The sequence below is a fragment of the Strix uralensis genome, chromosome 18 (genome assembly GCF_047716275.1).
Source record: "Strix uralensis isolate ZFMK-TIS-50842 chromosome 18, bStrUra1, whole genome shotgun sequence".
Taxonomy (NCBI): Eukaryota; Metazoa; Chordata; class Aves; order Strigiformes; family Strigidae; genus Strix; species Strix uralensis.
The window spans coordinates 14,012,702-14,038,840 of NC_133989.1; the positions used below are offsets into that span (position 1 = coordinate 14,012,702).

Below are 26,139 nucleotides of genomic sequence, written 5' to 3' on the forward strand. Positions count from 1 at the left end.
TGGATAGGAGTGCTACCCTATACAGTGCACAGGCAGTCTCTCTAGGTAATCTCTAAGAATGACAAACTCCCAGGGTTGGGAATCATGGACAATTAACTTCATTTTTAAAGTGCATGTAATTTTCTGAGTTTTTCAACTGCAAAAAGGCTACAAAATGTCATCATGAACAAGAGCAGTAGTATGCTTCTTATTGCTTATGGAATGACACCGTTATGGAATGTCATTCTATTTACAGAGAACTTTCATGAACCATGAGAGGCCCAACACAAAGACTTTTGTGCATTAAGAAGTTAGGCTGATTACAAATACCTTAAATTACCTTTTACTAGGTAGCTTCTGTATTTCAAGCCTGTCCTAGTGATCTCAGGTTCCCTTTATAGTCAATGGAGAGAAATGGACTCCTCTTATGGTAGATACCTAAATCTAAGACAGATAAAAATAACTGCTCCCTCATCCCTCCCTCTTTTGACTGGTATTAAAATTTAGGTGAGATGCATTTTACCTCCTTATCCTTATTTTCTCAGTGCCTGGCCTTCAGTGTGAAATACAGTGAGGTATCAGATCAGTTAGTCTATTAAGGGGGAAGCCACAAAGTGAGCTGTGCAAAGAACTGCTCAGCAAGAAATAATACTGAGCACCTGTACGCTCTTTGAATGCTCTCTGAATGCCCTCATTCAGGGCAGCAGAACTCAGGCGCTGCAGTCTAAAATCATCCCATGAAGATAAATGATTATGCTTTTCTCTGGAAAAGATAAGCACAACTCACTTTCCTTTTATATATGCAGCCAGAGCATGCACTGGTGACAGCGATGCCCTTTCATTTAATAATTCAATAATTAAAAGTGCTTGTCAAAGAAAGAATTTCAATCTCTTACTAAGACTTTTCTGAGGCTGGAGCGTCTTACCCGAATCTGTTGAGACTATGTCACACATAGAAAAAAGGTTCAGTTTTCATTTGACCAAAAAACCAGTAAAAATAGAAAGACCATACTTTCTCTAACCAGCACCTAACTGCTCCATTTTGCTCCTCCAGGAGCATGTCCAGGACGCTTGAACCAAGTCCTGTTCTCCAAACTCATCCTTGATATATTTTCCTCACACAACAATTAGTATTGGGTCGACCTAGCGCTCAGGGACCTGGTGTAGTTGAGAACTGTCAGTGTGAGGTTAATGGTTGGACTAGATGATCTTCAAGGTCTTTTCCAGCCTAGATGATTCCGTAATTCTGTAATTCATTTTTAATTTTTCCTACTTCCCTCATTTCTTGGAACTTGCCCTGAAGGACAGACACATCAGGTATGTGTGGACTAACATTTCATATTAGTCTTGAAATGACCAATGAAGAAAACTGAGTTAGGGTTTAACATAAGAACATATCTGAATACAGTAATTACAAAAGTATCACACCGTATGAGAACTGAGCATCATCTCTCCTTCAGCGACTGAGATGAAAATACTGGAGCTTTCCAGAAACTGGTGAAAACATACTGACTTCTGCACTAGAAACCGCTGCCACTGTGCATGACCAAGTCACTCAAGTTGCTTACTTGGTTACTTCTGAACCCGTGTCTGAGTTCTCTCTTTCCCCGTGTGAGAAATCCCAGGGTTACTATAATCTATGCACATTCACACTCTACGCTGCTTTCTTTAACAGCCAATTCTGTAACACTACAGTTTGAAACATTGGTCTTTGCGAGGCTGCTCTTTCTTACGGCTCCACCAGGTCTGCACAAAGATATGAAAAATTGCATCCACACCCTATCAAAAAGAAGGGCCTCTCTACCAGTTAGGGTCAGCTTTAGCTCTCGTGTTTCTAACTCCATGGACTATTTAAACTCATATATCATGTCTTATTAAATCTATTTCAGCTTTCTGCATGAACAAGCTGCTAATCTCCCATAGGGACTGAAAATGTAAACTCTACAAGCACCTAAAAAAGTAGAAAGGCGGGAATAAACACATAAACCATGAAACATGTAATTTCAGGTCAACTCAAGTTCAAGCAGCTTCATCAGTTGCTATGCTACCAGCTTATGATGGTGGGAAAGGATGAAGACAAAAAGATTTTATAGCTTCGTCTATAGTGGCTATTTAGCAACTTTTGCTTTCTGGCACATCTCTGTCTGCAGAATGAAAGATTGTTAGTCACTAAGCTGCTGAAATGGCAAGTGACTGGAGGTATTGACTACTACGAAGCAGCACAGAATGGTTTGTCTGGATTGATTAAGTAGCTTAATCCATAGCAACCTGCTAGGCTTGCAGGAAAAGCCTGAGGCAAGATTCTTCATTTCATTTAATGCAAAGTGGGGAATTAAACATCCCATTGCCCTTTACCCCGTGTCCACCACCTAGAGATGTGCAGAACAGATGAGGCGCAGTAAGGAGAACTGAGGCAACAGCCAGGCTGGAGTTTAAACATGTGAGACCACCATGGCAGGGACTTGTAGACTCAACGATGTCCATTCTGCTGTTACACCACTGATACTGATCTCTATTCTTGCAAATATATTATGTACCCCAGAGCTGGGTCAACTTAAAGAGTGAGGACACCGGTGTGTGCCCATGCATTTCATGGAACTGCTCATAGTTAATTCTCACAATAGATTGGTGAAGCAAGTATCAGCATAAGTGAAAACAATGATTAGTGGATGCTGTAGGGCCAGAGACTGAATGCAGTCTTGTGTTCCAGCCTACAGACTTTATGACCCCCTACAGAGAAGCATATGCCAGGCTTGACATACAAATTTAGGCTCTTTTAGCCCATAAAGCAAAATGTTCTCATTTAAGCATTTATTTTCCCATGACAGATCTGTGAAAAACACTAATCACATTTGACCACGAGGAAGCAAGTCAAATCTGACATGGCCTCTAAAGAGATGATGCTGTAATAGCACATAACAGACTTCCAACAGGGATCTTGGGGAGCCACACCACTAAAGCAGCACCCTAGGAACTTCTCAACAAACATACCTCTATCACATGAAGCAGCATCGAACAAACTATCCAGAAAACTAAGCCTCAAGAGTGGATGCCACATGAGTGCATGTTTTCTTGATATTAATCTGAGCAAGAATATAGTTCAGATCTCAGTCAGTATTCATGTGAAACTTGGATGAATCAGAACTGACTAATTTTAAAAGGAACTTTTCTGAGTGCTGATTTCACTCCTGTCTTAACTGACTGAAATTACATACTCGGGCAGACTGTGAGGAAGATGGTTAGCACAAAGGAAGAGCAGTCTTTGCTTCCTTCAAATTTAAAAGTTTTCTCTCTTCTTTCTCTGGGAGTAAGTACAGATATACACCCCAGGAAACCTAAAGAAACTACTTTAATACCTGGATTTCAAAAAATTTATTTTTTAAATATTCCTTACGCAGATTCCAAAACATTTACAGTAATAACACCTACATAAATTGTCCTATGGTTTACACCTAAAGTAGCACTTTTCATCCCAGAAATTAAACACAGAGATTAATCATTTTTCCACTTTTACTGACAACAAATATGCAACTAAGTGTAAAGAAGAACCAAGTTGCTGCCAGTAACTATTCTGCTGCCACAAAGACCACACTGCTTATACAGCTATGTGAGCAATCTAATCCTTTATTAACAGGTCAGTGTGGCAAGCACCTTTGCTTCTGGTTGCAAAAAGAATCATATTGTCTAGCAAGATAAACATCAGAAGAACAACTTGAAGTTCCATGGCAATTTCCAGAACATACCACCTTTAAGCCACCTTTAAGCCACATGCCAGTCTGTTCAGCTTGTGTAAAATACGCACAAAAGAAGAAAGTCTGCCTGCTACACAGAGACATACTCCCAAATCTGAATGTTTACATTAAAACTTATGTATTCCAACTTTTTCCTGGAAAAAAAATAAACTTGCTACTTCTGAATGGAACTGAAAGAATACATGACAGTCAATCCTAATAATGCTCCAACAGTATGAAGAATTTTTTCAGAAAATACTTTTTCTGCTTATTCCATTTTACCTTAAGTTGAACAGGGCTTTGAACCATGATCTTCACCTTATTCATAAGTTACAGTTCAAAAATATCTGGTATTACCTAGATAGACCTAAAAGCCTTGCTGATTTAGAGACAATGCAAACTACATTCAATTTGTTTTCTGTCTTCTTTTTCTTCTCAATCACATTCATCCTTTTGAAGCATGGCTTGGTTCGGAACACAGGGATCCATGGAGATTGAACCCACGCAATACACTTACACTTTTAATGCTGCACTATACTTGCAGACAGTTCAGAAGTCATGCTGGTTGACATCATGAACTTCAGTCTGATAAACCCCATTTTATTTCAAGAGTCTTAATCCTGTATCACCACCTTCCCTGTGAAGCAGCACAGACGAGACATTTCAAAACCTCTTTTGTGTATGAAAGAACCTATTTTGGAGCCATTAAAGACAAGAGATTGAAGGCCTAAGACAGCAATCTACAGTGGTGAACAATGAATGACATTTCTGCTCATCTATTCTTAGAGCCACCAACCAGCAGCCAATAGCGGAGAAATTACCAGGGATGGGAAGTGAGAGGTGGTAATTTCCCCAGCTGCAGCACAATGGGGAAAATGTCCAAGCACAGGGAGCAATTCCCCAACCAAGAAGCCAGACCACTCCAATAAATTTAATAGCCCAACTAAGAAAAAGCAAACACAGTATTTTTCCTAGACTTGAAGGCCACCAGAGATCCAGGATCCTGGATGTTATAGTTTAACTGTTTTTTCATAAGTGTCCCAATATTCCCAAGAATGTCTGCAGTTACTTAAGGAATTCTTTTGTTACATGCATATTCTTTGCTTGCTATTGTGTTGTCCTTGAGACAGTTAATAAAATCAAGATCTCCTACCATCAGACAAACGTGGGAGCCTATTCAGACTTTGGAGCTGCAGCATGGCCTATGGAGTTTAGACTGTAAAACTGAAGTGTTTTTAATGGGTCCTGTACCTGAAAACCAGTGTTAAGTCAGCCTGGGTCCTGCACAGACAAGATTCTCCTGCATTTGAGGTTATGCAACAGAAACCCATTCACCTAAAGTAGAAGTTATGTTTGATTCCCATTATACCAAGTTTTATGTATATCCACCAAGACCTCAAATCAGGTTCGTTCAAAGAAAAACCATATCATCAAAATATGTTTTCCAATGGCAGAAATAGTAGGTTAAAAGGTTTTATCAAGGATTAGCAGAGTATTTACTGTGCTACAAATCTTCCTAAAACAGAATCTGCAGATGTTGAAGCATTATCTGCATATATGACTAAGTAGACTACTAGTAGTTTCCTCACTGAAGCACACTCTTCCATCCAGTTTTCTGCTCACAGTATATTATTTCTCTCGCAACTAATGCAAAATGAACCTGGGCTTTCCTCAGAAGGTTCAGATTCAATTTGGATTTACTGATTTAATCAGCTGAGAGTTTCTTACATAGTCTAGTCCCCTACAGGCATACATTTAGTAAGTTCCTGAGATTCAGCACGTGCTGCAAAGGCTAAAAACAGGGGAAAAGGAGGATGGGAAATCTAGTAAGACATGGGAGAAACTTTTTTTTTAACTATCTGAAGAACGGTACAAATGACTCGGATCATAATGATTGGTCATCTTTTCAGGACAATGCACACTGGTATACAAGCTTTGATACACAATCTGCCAGTTTTTCACACCAGTATTCCCTAAGTATGGCTATCAAACAGGTCAAGAAACATCAGGAAACAGCAATTCATCCATGCTTTCTGGCTGAGACAAGCTCACCGGACTACCTAAGCATAAGGCAAAATCTGATTTAGCACTACACTACTGCAGAGTGGGATTTGAGATCACCACTGATCGAGGGAAGTGGATTATACACGTTTATATATGTACATACCTGCAGTATTTGTCTTGCCGTGATGTCTCTAACATCATAGGGACAAGCACTGTACAAACAGTGTACCAACAGTCTCTACACCCAACAGCTTGTAACTCAGCACACGGGGACAGACAGAATAGAAAGAAACAGTGATGAGTCTGAGCCAGCAAGACAGGCTGCAGTCTGTATGCATTATCAGCCGGTTACCAAGTGCTTTGTAGTCATAACAACAAAATTGAGGGATGTCAATTACCATAATAGCGAGCACATAATTAGCAGCAGCCTGAACAACATGTCATCCTGTAAAACTGAAGAATCAGCAATCGACAGGCAAAATGACCAACCTACTATTAGGTACAAAAACTTTTCTTCCTACATTAGTTTCAAATCATGACTTGCAAGATTATTTTCCTCCTTTGTAAGGTATGTTTATCACTTTGTACAAGGACTGTACTTCTTAATTCAGTAGAGAAGTCATTATGTTCAATTCCATTATTCTGTGATTTGAATTGTTGATGGATAAACAAGTTCAGCAAGGAAATGCCACGGAGTTTAGAAATCTAAGTTTTGAACTCCAGAGCTGCATCTTCCACTTTGAAGCAAAACATCAAAGTTTGACTATCTGAGCATTTGTTACATACATAAAATGGAGTTAGGACACATAAGAGTTTATTTTCCCATTACTTTGTATATGTGGAATTCCTGCTGATGCAGATCAATGGAAAATTTTAAGCAGAGAACTCACTGTATAAGCTGTGATATATATCATCATGAATGTCTCTGTTAGTGATTTTACTGCATGGGGATAATTATTAAGCATGGGGTCAAAACTCACCTTTCATACTGTCAGTAATTCCTGTCAGGTACCTGGCAAAACCCTGAATTTCTAACACATCTCAACATCAAACAGTGTTTCACTGAAACACAGAAACTGTAAGGAAGATGAGCAACACAGAACACCTAGAACAACCTTGCACAATTGTCTAAAAGGACCTGACCAAAGTATTCAGTTCTTCAATTTTTCTTCTATTTATTTTCTGTCTTTACAAGCAGAAACCTACACTGTCCAAATAAACTCCAGTTAATATCTGATGAGATCTTTCTTCAGTGCCACAGAAAACCATTTATTGCTCAAACTCATAAATTTACGTTCTCTCCTTAGAGCCCAAATAAAAATCTCGTGAACTATTAGACATAATCATGACCTTCAGAAGAGCTAGAGAAAGATATTATAGGTCAAATCTTACCCAAATTACTTGCATCAGGGAAGTCTACTGCTTTGTAAGGCTATTTAAACCAAATTCTTTTTGCTTCACTCAGAGTTCCAAGGTATCCTTAAAACAGTAGAACATCTCCTGAGCTGAGAACAGGCAGATACAGATGATGGTGTAATGTTTTGCTTTAATGAACAGCATCTGATCATTTCACTATCATTTGTTAACCATTCATCAGCTTAGTTCCTCGTAGATTCACTTAATTATTTAAGAAATACAAAGATTATTTGGCTTTGTGCCTAATTCTTCTCTAGTTTATGCTGGTACAAATCCAAAATAAATGGAGTTACCACTGTGATGCAAATAAACCAAGTTTCTGCTCTTTTGTTCCCCAGTAATCTGAAATGATGATTTCTTATCCTTCACAGGCAAGCTGATAAGAACCAGCACCAGAGGGAACTATTTTCTAACAGAATCTGCACTGTGCCTGCTCTGAACCCATTTCTTGCTTAGTAGGACCTGGCACAGCTCCACAGTCCAATGAACATGATTAAAAATGACTTGATGAATTTAGTCTATTGAACAGGTGGCTATAACCAGTCTGGAGGGAGAGGAAAACCACTATCTGCTAGGTAGAAATATTTTATGCTTTCTAGAATTGTTTAAATGATAGATCTATGGACCTGAGTACAGAAATTTGAAGCATCCTAATTCCATTAACTGTCAAAAACTCTGCAACGACCAGGAGCAAAAAGTAGAGGCAAGAGAAAAGAAACCACTGCACGCCTGCCTATACTTTTCACCACAACATGAATATTTGATTAGATGCTGCGGTACTGGGAAATAGAAGATGATGAGAGAGCTAGTGAAGAAAGGACACTACTCAGCAAACACAGTTGTTGCAAGGCAGTGGAGTGAAGCCTGCCTCTGAGGGTCTGGCTCGACTCCCTAACAAATCCAGGGAAAAGCAGAGCCAGCAGCTTACAGTCAAAACAAGCAATGCCAACTGGATAAAAAGTGTCTAGAGAAAAATGAAATTGGTGGGGAGCTAGTCAAACTGACAGGCACACACTGACGATATCCAGAGCAGGCCTCTCTGGGGCACAGAGACAAAATAATAGGGTTTTAAATAGAGTTGTCTGTAGATGCTCTGTGATACAATTACACAAAAACCTGATTTTAAGAAGTGTGCAATAATTTCATAAAAGGAAAGAACTGAGCTAAACCCATCTGGACCTTTGAAGCAACTGTGGTTGGTTCATGCACAGGTATTATACACCCCTAAGCAAAGCATTACAGGATTTCCAGGAGAGTTAAAGTGATGAAATAACCAGAAAAGGGAACACTGGGACTAATGGAAGATAGAGAATCAGTTCCAAAACTGGAACAAAACCCTCTGGAATCAGCTTGATTACAGGTGTTCTTGATTATTAAATGTAACACAAGAAAAACAAACAGTGGGAACAAATCTGCTGCTTTCATTTAGCAAAATATATTTCAAAAGTTTTCCAGGAGAAGGCATCAGCTCTTTAATACATTGTATTATACGTATGCCTTCAACTTTGCTGCTGATCTTGACAGCTGCACTTTAATTTATTTGTGTAACTCTTATTGGAAGTTGAGTAAAATATGAAATACAGTGAATCCACACAGTGATTTAGAGCCATTACATACACATCTGTCACAAACTGCCCGTTTGAACGTGATCTGCCATGCAACTGGCAGGCATTCACTTCATTGTTAATAAAATCTGTGGCTATATTTTCTTGGGATCTACCAATATTCATTGCATAAAAGCAAGCTGCCCCGAAACATGGGCAGTAAAACTGAGGTGAATTCACACAGAATGTACATGCAAAGGTAACAGTCATCCACTTATTCTGATACTACTGGAAATGCCTGCACTTATATCTAAGAATGTAAATCACCTCTTTATATAAAATAAAAAACCTCCCAATGATACAAAGGCAAACTATAATCTAGAACTAGGAGGATATATACACGTTACAAGCAGTTCACACACACGCACACTTTTTTTCTTTTTATAGGGTTCTTAGGAGCTCATTTGGAATTTACCGTGCATGTAAATGCCAAATGAATTTCAAGTACTGCGTTAGCTGCCAATCCATTACACAATCCCTTGCAATTTTAACTTACAACTCCTAACTGCCTGTGGCACCAGTTTTGGATTCTAGTCCTTACAGCCCGTTGCTTACTATTTAGATGATCTTGTTATCCTGTGGAAACCACAGTATTAACATTTCATACCACCTCCCAAATAAGGTGTGCTTACGATGAAACATTGCCCAATGTTTTATAATGGAAACAAGAACACACAGGAGGCTACAAAACAAGCTCTGTTCCACAGCAAAGTATTTCAATACCAAAATGACTTTTACAGATAGCTATTAAATTTAACCACAAGAGTTTAAGGTCCTTCTTTTATGACATATTACCACAGCAGGTAAGAGCAGGAGAGAACAAAAAAAAAAAAAAAAAGATGACACTGCTACCTCTTCCATCTTATTAGCTGAAATGACTGGTAGAGCTTCATATTCCAGAGCGTGAACTAGAACGACTGAAAGGTCAGCAGGCAATGTCTTCTGCCCACCCTGCTACAAAGAGAAGCATTTCTTTTGCTGGGAAATCCAGCACAATGCATTTATAAGAGCTATAGGAGTAACTGGACATCCTCCAGTAGTTCATGATCCTGAGAGGCAGGAACAAGGAATTAAGCAGGATCATAATCCTACATGTCAGGAAAGCAGACTTTAGCCTGTTCATGGTTCTGCTTGGAAGAATCCCATGGGTCCGGGACAGAACAGGGGTCCAGCAGAACTGGCCAATTTTCAAGGATCACCTCATCAAAGCTCAGTGTTAACTGGTGAATAAGCTGCTCATTCAGTTATTACCACTGACAACATACCACTACTGGAACTGATTTCAGGATTCTGAGGTGCACACTCAGCTCAGAATAACATATACAACTTGAAATTTCAAGGAAACGTACAGATCAGCACCCTGCACAGCTCAGGACTAGGAAAGAACACTGTACCTAGTGAAGCCAGACAGGGTTCAAATCTGTTGTAGCTAGTTGCTGGTGGTTCCACAAACAGACTGTCAATTTTGTGCTTGCAGTATATTAAAGATTTTCTTCATCAGTGTGATGGTTTAGTCCCTGCCAGAGTCTGAGACCACGCGGCCGCTGCCCCTCCCCCACAAAGGGAGTGAAAAACAAAGCCCCGGGGCTGAGATAAGGACAGGTTTAATACAACAGTGCAACAGCAACACAACAAACAACACCAATAACAATAATGATAACAGTAATAACAATGAACAGAGCGAGGTATGTACCGATACAGCAGTGAGAGAACCGGCTGCGCCACCCACTCGATCACCGATTCTTCCCGCGCTCTGGCGCCCGGACCTGACGTCAGCATGGCATATGAATAACCCGGCTAGAGCTCCCCCCCACTGCTGGGGAAACTTAACCCCATCCTGGCTAAACCAGGACAGGTTCAAATCTGTTGTAGCTAGTTGCTGGTGGTTCCACAAACAGACTGTCAATTTTGTGCTTGCAGTATATTAAAGATTTTCTTCATCAGAAAGCCAAAATTTTCATAACGGTTTTGTGTACGTGTTCATCAGAATTACCACTACAATTTACACTTACATGTTTAAGTCTGTTTTCACTGCAGGCATAAACAAGGTTTTTGGCTTTTAAAGATCTGGACTTCTAAAGATTTACCTGTAACACCTACCAAACAGAACTTGCAAAAACTAAGAGCAGGTCTCCAGCTTCCTGAAAACACTGAGATAAAAAAACCAAACCAAACCATTTCTTCACATTATTCAACACAAGGAGACAAAAAATTCTGAAGAAATAAAAGTAGACTGCGGTGCAGTTTGTCTTAGCAACCTAAGGTACGCAAAGGCCTTCACTAAGCTTTAATTGTGTAAAGACAGCAGACAACATAACAGATCATGAAGAAAGCAGCACACAGTGTTCCCACAGCACACTCCCTCAGGTATCCAAAGCTGTGCCTGTATTATTTAGCCAGAATACAATCCACAAGTTAATATCCACAATTAGATAACTTGACCCACATGGCCTTTTCAAGTATCTTTTAAGTGCCTTTTACTTGAATTGTATGTTACAAACCCCTTCATTTCTTTGATTCATTAAGTTCAATGCCTCCTTCACACACTTAGTAACAGCAGTATCTGGGCTCTTCAATCACCAGAGTCCTTCAAGAGAGCTAAGGTAACCACATGAAAGGAGCACAGGCACATGGAACTTGAGATTTTTAAAAACTTCATCTGATATGATTAATTACTTGGCTAGGTTAATTTACCACTGAATTGCACCCAATTCCTATCCTCAGAAATGGCAGTACCGATGTACAATTCTAAGCCAGTGAATCAACATTTCCTAAATGAGTCCTAATAACCAGACATCAAAGATCCAGTGATGAAAATCCTTACACCTAACACCTTCTCAGGACAACAAGCTCCTGCAACTGAGCTGAGGTAGGGCAGCAGCAGCACTACCAGCTTACTTGCTCTGAGCAGTTTGTTTCCAAATTCATTGGAATTCAGTAAGAAAGAAAGATGTCCCAGTGTGATGTCAGCTTAATCAGAATTATTAATTCTTCGTTGTTCAGTTAGAAGTGCCCAGGCATTAAATTCAGTTGTGTTTACATACAAGATTTTTCAATGAAAAGTAATTTATGTGGATAATAATAGCATATGCATCTCACAAGTAGTTGTGAAATAAATCTAAAGGCATCATTTAAAGAAAAAATGCTTAGTAGTTGCATATGATGAGGAAACAATTGGCAATCCTAGGATTCTTGTGTTTCTTGCTAAAAAACATCTTTCAGAATGTTTCTACAACTTATTCAGTAGAATTAACTATAGACTAGCGTGATACAGAAGAGAAAAGCAATGACTCAGACTAGCACTTGGACACCACAGCTCTCCTGTATACCGCTAATTTCAAGGCAAACTTAACGAGTCCTGTTAAGAAGACTGGAAATCTAGATGAAGGATGTACAAACACAACAGTTGAATACAGTCATATCTAGGCAAGGTACAAATATCATTTGACACATAAAAGAAGCTAGAAGAACTGCAGTATGGTTTGTACTGCGAAAAATATCTGCTCATTACCTCTACCCCAAGATTACCTGTATTATAGGATTTAAAGGATACGCTACTATTGCTTCATCTGTTGAAAACAGCAGTGGAAAATGTGATCATGGTTCATTTATGATTATTATGATTATTTATTGCTCATGGAATAGTTACGAATTGCAAACTGAATATGCAACACACTTACAATCCCTTCTTCTTCTACCATCAGGATTGGATGATACACTGTGATGCACAAAAACTCACTGTCAGTGGTAAATCCTGTGATGTGGTTTAGCCTAAAAAGATACAACAGGTAAGATCTATATTCTGCTATTCCTACTTAACTGGTCTTTATTTTTTTCTAGTTAACCCATGTCAGCATGTCCAATTTACAGTCAAGTGGATCCAGACTTCCTAAATGATTCATCCCACCTCTATTAAACATATGATCCCATTCTCTTTTTCCTAAAAGGTTCTCAAAAATGGATGTGGATTCATTCTTGGGGCCATAGGAACTGTTCTGCCCCCTGTTCCCAGTGGACATAGAGATTATGAGAGCGCTGGGGTTGTTCAGCTGGAGAAGAGAAGGCTCCAGGGAGACCTTAGAGCAGCCTTCCAGCACTTAAAGGGGCTACAGGAAAGGTGGGGAGGGACTCTATCAGGGAGTGTAGGGATAGAATGAGGGATAATGGTTTTAAACTGAAAGAGGGCAGATTTAGATTAGATGTAAGGAAGAAATTCTTTCCTGTGAGGGTGGTGAGGCACTGGCACAGGTTGCCCAGAGCAGCTGTGGCTGCCCCCTCCCTGGAAGGGTTCAAGGCCAGGTTGGACGGGGCTTTGGGCAACCTGGGCTAGTGGAAGGTGTCCCTGCCCGTGGCAGGGGGGGTTGGAACTGGATGATCTTTAAGGTCCCTTCCAGCCCAAACCATGCTGTGATATGATACGATTATGTGCTACCCTCTGCCCACTCACTTCACACCTGGGGGCAAGTAAATCATGATCAAAGTTCAGGCATTTCTGATCACATAACCAGCTATACACCCATTACATAACATCAAATGTGTTCACCGTACAAGACACTTCCAACTACCAAACAAAGAAGACCTGGTACAAGCCTCGAGTGCATCCATAAAGAATGACACAGGCCCATCACAGAGAAAGAACACGGCTTCTGCCTTTCCGTCTACATGTGGCATTAAGGACTGACAGGAACACTCCAGGATTTATGCCTGTAATATGCAGTTTTAAGGCCAGCTTGTTTAGCAGGTTATCTTTTCTGGTTGTTTGCCAGAGCTCAGTGTCCCTTTTATACAGTGTAATGGCTTAAAGTACTGCTTGTTTTATTTGCTTTAATAAGATAAACAGATACCCAACAGATGAACCAGTGAGGAGCAGCAGGTATTTGATACAGCAGCAACAGTTCCTTTTCAGAGTCTAATAGCACAACAGGTTCTGCTGTTGGAGCTATGGTTATGATAACACATTTTTTACACAAATATTTTCAGAGGCGCTGGCCTGAGGGATCAAGATCTTTACCTTTAACATGTGTTGCAAAATCTGGCAGAATTTGCAGTAAAGGGGCAGCTGTTGAAAATTACTCCATGACAACAATGAGAAGGGAAGAGTGTTACAAAGGCTTACATTTTAGACAACCTCCTACATTTAGAGTAGTCTCCCAAATGCATTTCCTAAGTCTGTGCATTCTAAAATACCAGCCCGATTAACTTTTCTTGTTAAAAACACACAACAAAGGCAGAAAGTAGGAAGGTAACTTCCACACTGTAGAGGTATATAAAATGGAAAACAAAGCTTCTAAGAAATTTCTCAAAGTAAAGAAAATAGGATTTGTAATGAGGCAATTTAAATCTGTTCTGAAGAGCAGAGATGAGGAAGAATATAATTTTCCATGATCTGTTATTTCCTTTAAAAGCCCCCTTAGAATGAAGGTAGAGCTGCCTGTATTTGAATTCTACTCCATCTGGTCAAGAAAGTAAGATACAGGAAGAAAGTAAGAAACAGTTAAAGGAGAAAAACACTTTTCATAAAGCAGTCATTTAAGTGAAAATCTTCAGTGAATCAGAGTCATATGTTTTGCATTATATCCTATTTCACCAGTGAGGGTGTCACAAACTATTTGCTCCCCACATCCCTGTACAGGCCCTGCAATGCAGAAAACCTGCCCACGGAACAGAGAAGCAGATCATTTTTACATTAAGAACTTGGTCCTTCCATGAAATGTGAACACTGAGAGCATTTTTGGGGTAGTAAAGTCTGAAAATTTTCAGAATAGATTCAGGAAAGTCCTAAGAGATAATTAAAAAGCAATTTTTATAATAAAAATTTAAAAAGCAATACTACCTGTGGGAAGCAGCACAAGCCATGACGTGAATCAAGATGAAAATTAGAATCCTCCCTGTGTCAGCTAAATTATATCTCTACTTTTGATGGCAAATCTATTTTAAATGTTTCCAGTTCCTGTCATGACAACAGTAAGGGACAGCAAGAGATGCAATAAATACCAGAATACTTGAGGGGGCATGTAAATAAACTGCAAGTAAAAAACAAGGTGATTCAACTTTGGGACAAGCAGCTTACTGCTAAATGTACATGGCAAAAGAGAAAAAGCTGTCCCTCTGCAATGGATTCATTCTTATCCTGTCCGCATCTCCCTGCCAGTCAGCATGACACAGCCAGACAGAGTGATTGCAAACAACAACTGTGTGGATAAAGGGTAATTGGACAGGGAATCACTTTCTCATTTTCGCTGCTTAGGCTCCACGATGCCTCTTTCTCTATAGTTTCATCCTCTCTCTGCCTTGTGAGTGGACATGGACAAAAAGAGATTGGGGTCCTAGGGTGTTTACTACCGATAAAAAATATATGAAGTAACACTTGTTATTACTTAATATACTCCGCATTTGAGTCTGCCATCCTTTCCATCACCACCAGGCACCAAGTATAAATGTCCAGCTATCATGGATCGGCAGTGTAACGAGTATGGTACCCTGCCCCAGTACTGGCTAGTTGTTGGCACTCTCAAAAATAGATATATCCATACCTCGTCTTTAGGGGATACTTCTGTAGAAGGAGGAAGGGAACCTTCTCTGAACTTGCTCGAGCAATTTATACCCCAAAGCAAGCAAGCCACAAGCACTTGTTATGCTATGAAAACACTGGATGCTGTTTTCTCTTAACTAGATGATTTGTGGTTGCCCCATATCTAGCTATATTTGGTTTAATGTGGCAAGGTTTTGTCCGCAGGAAAGGCTTCTGTGAGAAAAGACCAGGAGCTGCCCCCACGTCAGACACAGCCAGTTTCAGCCAGCTCCAAGATGGACCCACCACTACCCAAAGCTAAGCCCATCAACAACACTGGTGATGCCTTTGTGATAACGTATTTAACGCAGGGTAAAAAACGCTGTGCAGCAGCTCTCTGCAAGAGGAGTGTGAAAAACGTGAGAGAAACAGTCCTGCAGACACCGAGGCCAGTGAAGGAGGAAGAAGAGGAGGTGCTCCAGGTGTCAGAGCAGGGATTCCTCTGCAGCCCATGGAAAAGACCATGGTGAAGCAGGTTGTCCACCTGCAGCCCACAGAGGATGACAGTGGAGCAGATATCCACCTGCAGCCTGTGGAAGAGCCCATGCCAGAGCAGACAAATCTTCTGTGTGCAAAATACCCTCCTCCAGGTAGTATCAAGACCAGTGATAGAGATAAAAAAAAGATATATAAAAAAAAAATATCAAGGGAAGTCAAAAAGATGGCTTGCTGTCACAGATGGTCTAACAGTCTCAATTTGGGATTTTTTTCCTTAATCTGTTACCATCTGATGCAAATTTCTGATTTGGGATGTTGAGTTATAAAAGGAGAACATACACAATTGCACAAATAGTTATGTAACCACCTTTCCTCTCCTTTGCCCTTGCTTAGCTTAAGCCAGAAACTTCTCTTACCACCCATCCAGTGTCAACTCCCCTCATTTTTGTCACAGGTTATGGCTCAGTCCCTCCCAGTTCTTTTAGAGAGGAGCAGGGCAGTGCAGGACGTTGGTGTGTTAACACCTTCTTCCTGATGCTTTGGGCTTACTGGTGTCCTTTTGTCGCTCTCTTTCCTCAGTAGTGTCCCTGCTCCAGTATGGCAGCACAAGGGCCACCATCCCCTTCGTGATGGCACTCTTCACATTTTTTAACTCCTCTATAAGTGCAAGACTTGGAGCTCTGCCTTACCTTTGGTATAAGGCTTTCAAGCACACTTTGATTTAGAGTTTTGAGAGAAAAGCTAACAAATGGTAAGACCTCGAGAGCCAACAATCAAAGACCACTAAATTCACAGACTGGCTCTGTGAGTTTGAATTAATTTAGAATCCCAGATTTACCAGTTATTAGCTTTCTGAGGCTTTCCTTTCCCATAGGCAATGAGCCTCCTTCATTTTCAATGACACCTCAGGCAAGCACTTGGGCTTAGTGCTGTAATCCCAATTACATCACCCTCATTCTTCTCCTATATTAATCAGATGGATGTAGATTTTACATTATTTGACAACAAACAACTCATTTTATAGTATGGGTTGCAGCTCACCCTCGTGCAAGCTTTCCAACACATCAGAAGTACCACAGTGCTGAGTACTGGTGTCCACACCGCAATGTGCAGGGCTGTTCTGGAAAGGCCAGAACAGAGATGTGCACCTAGGAAGGGGCAGCAGTATTGTAAAGAGCACCAGAACTGGCAGGGAGGAGGCTAGGACTGATCCGGAATGCTGAAAAATTGTATTTATTTCCAAGTGGACGTTGCTCCACCTTACACCTCTGAAAAGGAGGAATTTCAGTATCTTGTAAACACACACAAAGACACTGGATTAGCAGAGTATCCCAGCCCCCCACTGCCAGCTTGTACAGGTTACAAATACCTCTTTTTGTAATCATTACAATCATACTGTGTAGTAGTGGTTCCCACAGATTAATTATGTTACAGGAGAGAAACTTGTGACTCGAGTAATATTCATATCTTATCTACCCTTCTCTAATCTACCTGAGAGGGGACAGATGGAAAAAATATCCTTTTCAAGTAAAACAGTGGCTATGGAAAGGGATTCCAACTAAAAAAAAAGCACCCATCAAAACACTCTGCTTTCCTATGCATCTCTTTAAAGAGTCTTGCAAATGCCAATGGAAATGATGGGGCGTCTGATGTTTTGACAGAAGCAAGAACATCATTAAGGTAAGAGCTGTCAGCAGGTATTTTATTTTCTCCCTGAAGAAAAAGGCTACTATTTAGGCATTACTTTTTTACTGAATCTTTTTTCTTTTATTTCCATTCTATAATGCAATCCTGAAAGATGGCATAGTTTATTTGCCTGTGAACTAGATAGATTAGAGAGTAATAGTGACAGCTTGTGAATAAAAGCACTATAACTACACATGATTCAGTCAGTGGCCAGCAGAGATGCACTGATTGCCCTGCCACTGGGATAAGAGAGCAAAACTATTCCATAACCAGGTGCTTTCCTTATTAACACACCCAGACAATGATGCTGGGGTAAAATTATGTAACACCAAGATGGGACCCAAAATTTCATTATTTCATACACATTCAGTAGTGACATATATAGCTTTAAACAAAAAAGATGGATTTCCATATATATTTACAAACTTATCGGGCTCCAAGTATGAACTGATATGATAGCATAACCAGCAACAGACAGCCAGACGGATTGATGACATTAAGCACGACCATAGGGACCAAAGTACGGGCAATCTTGCCCAAAGGACAGCACTAGGGTCTTTCATCTTAGCAGGCAGAAGGTGAGAAATCAGAGCCAAGGTACAACCTAGCTCAGGGAGAAGGCTTAGGAATACAGCCCCAGGCTTCAGCAGGGTCTACAGATGCTGCCAGCTCTACTGGCCCCAGCAACAAAGTTCAGATGATGAGCAAATCATCGCCTCCACGATCCAAACTAAATGGCCTTAATGTTCATTAATTGCTTAATAGGCCTCATCTACTGTAAAACCACTGGGAACTCAGGACTATCCACAAGCAAGTTCTTCACATTAACAAGGGGGAGGAAGTTCAAGACAGACAGAAAGCAGACTTTAGGAGACAACTGCTGACAAGAAACAGATAAAGAAATGAGATCAAGGAGCCAAATCAGAAGTATGGTAAAGGGAACAATGCAGAACACTTTGTCCAAGGCTTTGGGAGAGCCAAGGGGTGCTGCTCAGAGGAATGATGCCTGGAGATGCACCATGAATATATATGCAAGGTCAGTCCACAGTGCCAAACACTGCTACTAGTAGGCTCCAACTGGGAGCATTCGAGTCCAAATCTAGCAACTGTGGCACCCAACAGGAACTGCACTTCCTGAGAAACAGAATATTTAAGGTTCATTTAAAGTAAATTCCTGGAAGGTACTCAGAAACTCAAGTGATGCTTATTTAATTCACCACACAGAATAAAAAATAAAATCCTTTCCTAAAGAAGTGTTATGTGTCACTTTGGTACAGAAGATTAGAGAGGTCAAGCAGATCTGCTAGCACAGATTCCTCAGAAGACATTTATCAATAAAAGAAAGGGTTGAATCAGAGAGTGGAAATACAGGCTATTTCTTTATCAGGAATAATAAAATAGATGTTTATGCTCTGTACTAATTTGTTTAATGGTACTCATTCAGAAATCCTTATTTAGTTATCAAAAAGACAAGTGGAATGTGAATAAGTATTGTTAGATGCCTTGAATACTGAAGCGAAGGCATTTTCCATAGAAGAACAACAGACGTATGAGAGAATGAGTCAGATATTTATGTTCCCTATTTAAAATAAAATTAGCAAGCTTTTAGAGGAACACGCTGTTTCCAGATACATAAAAGCATTCGTGATTATATCTGCAGTTTCCAACCAATGCAGAAGTTCTACTTGTTCTGGTCGATACACAGCTTTTGCTCCATTCATGTGGCAGATAATAGTGATGAACACTGCCTCAGAGAGTAAAAGACTTTCTGAAATCAAAGTTGGTTTACTGTCACAGTGAATACACTAGGGAAGGGAGTGGACAGATGCAAAAATGTGCATTATACACAGAAAATCTCTTTGGACAAATAAGCTCATTCATCATAGGTAGTATAGCAGGTTTGCAGCTATTTCCATACTTAAGTGTTTAGAAATGTGAGACACTGCGTCTTCAAATCTCTAGATCATGCTCTCAAAATTTGCTAGCCACGTATTTTCTCAAAGCATGTACCATACAACACACTGATTTGGTGCAGGCTCTTAGGGAAAAAAACAACATCTGGTTCAATGCAATCAAATCAATGAAAAATTAAACAAAAATTCTAAAATTACTCATTTTTAACTACTAAAAAAATCTGTATGGGCTTTTCAGCTTTTGCAAGGACATTCACAGCCCAAAATTTCCTATATGAAACAGATGGCAGCGGTATTTACTGTGGTTTCTCTTCCTCCAAAAATCCACAAAGAAAAAGCTGTTTTCAACAAGTTTCTTTTTAACCATTCAACTGTAAAGTGTCTTGCACTAAAATAAACCTTGTTACAACACTCAAACTGACCATATTAAAAAAGAACTAGCTTTAACCTGTGTAAAGCCAGCATTCCCTAAGGCTGTCTTCAGAGGACAGTAAAGGCTTTTGTTGACTAAATAAATTTGAAACCCCTTTTTTCAATTGATTAAGTAAAATACTAATTGGCCATAACTGAGGTGAACTTAAGATATCCCAGGCACTGTGCTAATGGTCTGCCTACCTTTCACTTGGAAAGGCTGGAGAATTCAAACTTTCAGCCCTGTAGTATTAGCCTGTGGCTTGATGATACAATGACCTCAACAAGCAGCAATATTCACCTAGAAAACCTCTCCTTTTAGCTCTCCCACTTCACAGAAACTGCATGGCAGAACGGATTCTATAGTGGCTTCCTTTTGCAAGAGTTGTGGCTGGGGACAGGACAGGAACTTATTTTTCCCTCTTACAGTTCATTGTGTGACTACACAGAGATCCAAACAGAGTAATTCCTTCCTAAGGGCATCAGGGACTCCCAGCTCCCAGTCTCATCCATTTATTCCAGAATGCACATTAGAGACCTGTTTCCTGGTCAGGACATAGGAACAGGATCAAAGCAGAGTGATGCAGGAAGAATTGGGCAAGAGAGGAGAGATACAGTAGGAGGATAAATAACATGGGAAGCTCTGTGGTTCTGATGGATGCACAAAATAATGCAAGAAGAGGTGGATTTAAGTAATTATGTAATATATAGCCCTGCACAGAAGGCAACCCTCCCACAGATGGTGGAAGTTGACCATTGTCAACTAAATTTGAGAAGCTCCGATCAAGTCCTCCGACAGACATCTAGATCTCATCCCAAAAGAACGCTCAGTGCAAATGAACTACATATAACTAAATGAAAAAGTGAATTTTCCTACTACTGAGGGGTAGGGGGGGTGCCTAACCAGTGTATTCAAACACAAAGTCAATATGTACACTTGCTACACTGGATTAACTTCTAGGATCAGAGAGCAACATGCACAGATTTGAACAGCACACTTGTTAGGATACAAATGCACATCCTTACAAAATTTTGTTTTCCTTTTCTTCCTGGATGTGTGTTTCATGCAATATTAACCACACCCCATCCTTCACAATTTTATTACTCTAATTAAGTTTGCATTTGTTAATTTTCCTGAAAATTGAACCCAGCGGGGTTTTCCTGAATACTTCTTTTTTTCCTCTCTCCAAGTGATGGTTCCAGACAGGAATATAATAACATCTATAATGAAAATCAGGCTGCAGACCCTACCAAGATATGTGACAACTCATTTAACATATAAATTGTTTGAGGTATTATTTCAGGTAAGCGATCCTAATGCACTGCCACATTTTATGCCATTAGCCTCAGGGCCCCAATCACAGTCATTTAGTTAGATATCACGTTAAGTCCCCTGGGTTCAGTTTTTCACAAATGTTGACAAATACAGGCTTAGATGTGCAGCTTTCATGCATGCGACACAGCGCACAGCAAGATTTGTACCTACGCTTGTACTCCACTGTCCTAACTACACAGACTGGTTTAAACTTACTGTGGCATACAGCTACAGCCACTTTAGACATAATAAAAAATAATATTCACATTAAGTGATATCTAGCACAGCTATTTTGAGCATTCATTTTAGTGGTCTAATGAAATGGCCACAGAGAGCAAGTGCCTCAGTCACTTATACAGTTAATTGAGAAGTTCTCAAGAGGAAGATCTGGTCTGTTCACGTTTAGGTACTCAGCTCTGGCAGACTGGATGCCATGTATTGTCAACTAACAACCATTTTTCTGTTCGAAAGCTTCCAAGAATTACAAACACCACCAGAATTACTGTCTTTTAGTTTGTCTCCTGTCGCCATCTATTTACAAAGGTTTAGCAAATACACAATTTGATTCTCTACTGTGCATGTAGAATGACTTTTTGCTTTAAGGAGCCTTAAAACACAGGAGGTTCTTGATGTGCAGTACATACATTACTGTGACACTGAAGCAATTTTTGAGTAATAGTCAGAGCTACTACCCAGGCCAGACAGGGAATGGTAAGTATCAAAAAAAATACAGTTAAAAGCAAGTGAACAAAAAACTATCTAGATCTCTAAGTATTACATGTATTTTTGGAATAACCAGTAGGTAATACCTGAGGAGAAAACAGCAGAAGAGAAGAGCTAAGTGTTCTGTTCCTTTATAAGCGTGTAGCTCCACTGGCCAATTTATATATCACATAGTCCAGATTTGGCAGGTATAGATGACTTTTTCCCTAAAAGGAACTTGAAGATGAGCAAGTCATGACGGAGTCTGCAATGGTCAATGGGACAAGAACACACGGAGGTAATCAACGCTTGTGCTGCAAGTTAGATTCTTTCGTGCTTTGTACTAATATAGTTTTGGGTTTTGTTTTGATTTTTTTGTTACTCAAATACATTTTGTCACAAAACACTTCTGAATCATAGTTTGATCATAAAAGTTGAGTCATTTCTCCCCATGGATATAAACATAGTATCTCACATATCGAGTAACAAGCTGAACTTCTTTTTACTCTCAGTTTGTGATATGACTGCCTGGGATATTAGTTTGTTCAACAGACACAAATGGTAGGAGAAAGAACACATTACAGACTGTAACTTGTATATATCTGACACCAAATTCTGCTTAGCAATGCCCAAGCAATTCTGGTTTAATGGAGAAACAAAAATAAAACAAGCAACATTTTGCATACAATATTCTCATGACTTGTTTTGAAATAAACTGGCTTTCCTCTTTTGCTTTTTACAAAAACACATATAAAGCAATGGGTATCGATAGTGCGGTCCCCATACAAGGAACTGCACTGCTGTAATTTAAATAAACCTCTATTATTTTGGAGTAACCCTAGTAACTCAAATGTCTTCCTAGACAATTATTAGTTATTTTCTCCATTCACTTCTACCAGAATTACCTACTATATTTTCCTTTGTTCAAATTCGAAACAGGATAAATACATGTTGCAGAAACTAGAGGGCCATTTGTCTGATCTTACTGACAAAATTTTGATTGATGTAAGGAAAATTATCACCTCACCTGCAGCAGAACATTTTGATGTGGACAGACACGTCGATGAGTGGATAACATTATGGCCTGTCACTTGAACTGCTGCCCTAGAGAGCAGCTAATGAGAAAGAGAAGTAACGGGTACATACAAAAATGTAAGAACTGACACAAAGATGTACAATGGCTTTACATAGAACAGAAACCTCCTTTTTTATTTTTTTCAAGCAGGTAGTACAGCATATACCAGTGAATGCAGTAAATATCAGAGGTTGCTAATTTAGTGTACACAAGACACATGAACTAATTTTCATCTAGAGAACCTCAGCAACTGCACGGTACTGAACTTCAGAAGGCTATTTCTTCCTGCTCTCATGTGATCTTCAGATCATGCTTAGTGTCGGAGAATTTGTTTTCCTGTAGTTCCCGGCAGTTTCATTGCGGAAGCCCTTACTCAGGTAAGTAGCAAGTCCGCTGCTGATGCACTTGCCTCTACATTATTTATTTTTTCCTGCTGACATCTCAGAGAAATCTGGCCCATCCCTGCCGTTCGTTACTGCTACAGTGCTTTTGAAGTGGAGATACAATCCTCTGCCAAAACTCAGGAACAACCCTCACCCCAGAAAGCCCAGGAGTAAGGTGCAGGCTCTTAAGAAAGTTCAGCTGCCACTGAGTAAAGACGGTACCGAGGTTGCTTAAAACTTTGGAGAGTTAAGCAAATCATATGAGAACATCACATAAAAATATTGTGGAGTGTTTTGCATGCCTTTAGAGGTCACAGACATTCCACGCTGTGCATATGCCAATTCATATGCCAGCTTGGGTAGTGAGCACTAAGTTGTATTTTTCAAGTAAATACATCTGTTCAGTTCTTCCCCCCGCGCCGCGCCCCCCCCCCCCCCCCCCCCCAGTTTCGCTCCATTTGACTATCTTCTAGCTATAATGGCTAGGGAGGTTCTATCTCAACTCACAGCAGGAAGTAGCATTGTAAGACACAGAAAAAAGCCTCACTTGAAGGTCAGGTTGTAGGTCTACTAATCCAAAATTTTCAAGTCAAACTTGAAAGGAAAAAAAAAACCAAACAGCTAAGTCTGCAAACCTACTGATATTTGAGCAGCAAAACCAAAATTTAATTGATAAAAACAGAGCCTTTGCTAAGCACCAGTAAGTTTCAGATGTAAAAAAAAAAAAAAAATCTAGTGATTAACTGCTATAGTGAGCAAGCAGCATCTTAAGTGTTCATATAAACCCAAAATTTTCCAATATTAACCCAAGGTTAGACTCTGCCCATCTTGCACATCACAGTGTTACCCTAAGCAGTTAACAACTGAAGCCCTTTAAGCTTACTGTGAACCTTAATTAAGATTTCCCTACATGTCTGTGCTCCAGTCAACCCCTTGTATTGGTTTGGACAGGTGAACATTATCATAAAACCTTTACTCCATTAGTCTGAACGTTCAGTCAACACAGACCTCCTTACAACGTCTGTGATAACCAGGGAGGTATTAGTCTGGCTGGGAACACTTCCCACCTGAAATAACCCCAAATGTAGCTGAAGCAAACTTCAGGATTTGTGCTAAAAATCTCACCTCACTTCCCATATTAAGTGCAATAAATAGTATTATCACCACCCCTAGTAATCTAGTGTCACGGATGTAATAGGTGGACACACCAGAAGTGCCTGCTAACCTGTTAAGTCATACGAAAACTGGGTGAATCTTTCTTCACCACCCAATACTTATCTTTTTATTTCAGGTTTTCATGATACATAGAGTTTCAGAATACCCTGCGGATCAGAACAATCCTTCCATCTTTCACCTCTCCTGGGCTGTACATCTGCTTATTTTCAGTTTAAATCTCAGCCTTGAAACATACTTCTTGATTTAGGTTGTTCCCTATGAGAGACTCCAAAGTATTACACGGAAAGATCAATTCTTTCTCTTTTCTCACAAAATGCATTTCAAGGCAGTAATAAATGCTAGAAATTCCAATACACTGCATGGTGTGCTGTTCACTATGATAGCTGTAACGATGGGTGATAGGTCTCGGTATTTCCACAGAAAGCATTCCAGAGCCTGCAAGAAACTGGGGAAGATTGAAACTACCACACAATACTCCTGCAAAAAAAGGAAAAGGGTGGGAGAACCAGCACTGAGCAAGATCTGAGTCTCATTTATTCCAGAAGCATACGCATTTCATTTTCCATTATGGCCAAACTACCAGTTCACCTGGTTGCCAATGACAGACTGGTTGCCAATGCTCACAAAATACTTTCTGTGCTTTATTCCTATCAGGATTAAGGTGCATAAACACAGAGAGAAACACAAGGAATTCTGAAAAATGTTTGCTAAAATCCAACTAAAAATCTGAAAAATTTACCTCCTGGATGAATTACTGAACTCCACAGCACATGCTATGGAGCTGAGAAACAAAGATGACAGTGACAGAGTTCACAGCTGTCGGAGCAAGAAGGCCACAGACAACATCACTTCATTTACCCTTTTGCTCACATTTTTGCTAGCCAGTTCAATGCTGATAAACAGCAGATGGTTCCTGAGGCACTCACGCACGGATCCGAAGGCTAGGAACAGTGGGTGTGCAAGAGCCCCCATATTCCCTCAAAATATCTAAAATCTAACGTGCCAGGGAACACATCTTGATACTATAGAACAAGTTCAGCCCTCATGGTATGCAGGCAATGTTAGAAATTTGGTGCAAGTGAACACACAAAAATACTTGCATGTCCCAATAATGAAAGCTTTTCTGTGACACATAAATGCCTTGTGGGGGGGCTCAAGACATTCCTTTTTTCTTTTTGTGACTGACACCAAAAGGCTGTCTGATAAAAAAAAAAAGTTAAGTTTCACCACACCTGAACTGAAAACCAACAACTTTTGTCAAGTCATCTTTAGCCATTCCTTGAGGCATCCTGTACACTTTCTTCTTAATACATTTATTATTTGTTACTATATTAAGTCCAGAAGTCCATCACATAGGCAATGACAATCTCCTGACCTATGAAACAATCTGAAACATTCTGTGTGGGAAAAGTGCTTTTTCTTAAGCATGCAAGTACATGTTTATAGTTCTTTTCTTTGTCATTGCTGAAGAGGCTTGGGTTAGAATTGGGAGGGGGGGGGGAAATCCACATGCTTAAAAGTTTCCCATTCCTTATCAAGAAAGAGAACAAACGTGGTAAGCAAAAGTATTCATTGTGGAAACAAAAGAGGATGTTTCTCAAACATATGTGAAAATCCAGTTTGAGATACTTTCCCCAGAACTGATAACAGCACTTCAACAGAACAATGGACCTTGCAAAGATACTTAAGACACCTACCTAAGTTAACCAAGCAAAGCCAAGGTCATGGTCAGTAC

The 26,139-nt window shown here is 39.9% G+C and overlaps 1 protein-coding gene across 9 annotated transcripts in view; it reads right to left on the reverse strand.

Annotated features, from left to right (window-relative positions):
* The window catches only part of PTPRT (protein tyrosine phosphatase receptor type T), a 473,479-nt gene that overhangs the window by 248,964 nt on the left and 198,376 nt on the right, over positions 1 to 26,139 (reverse strand). The window lies entirely within an intron of this gene.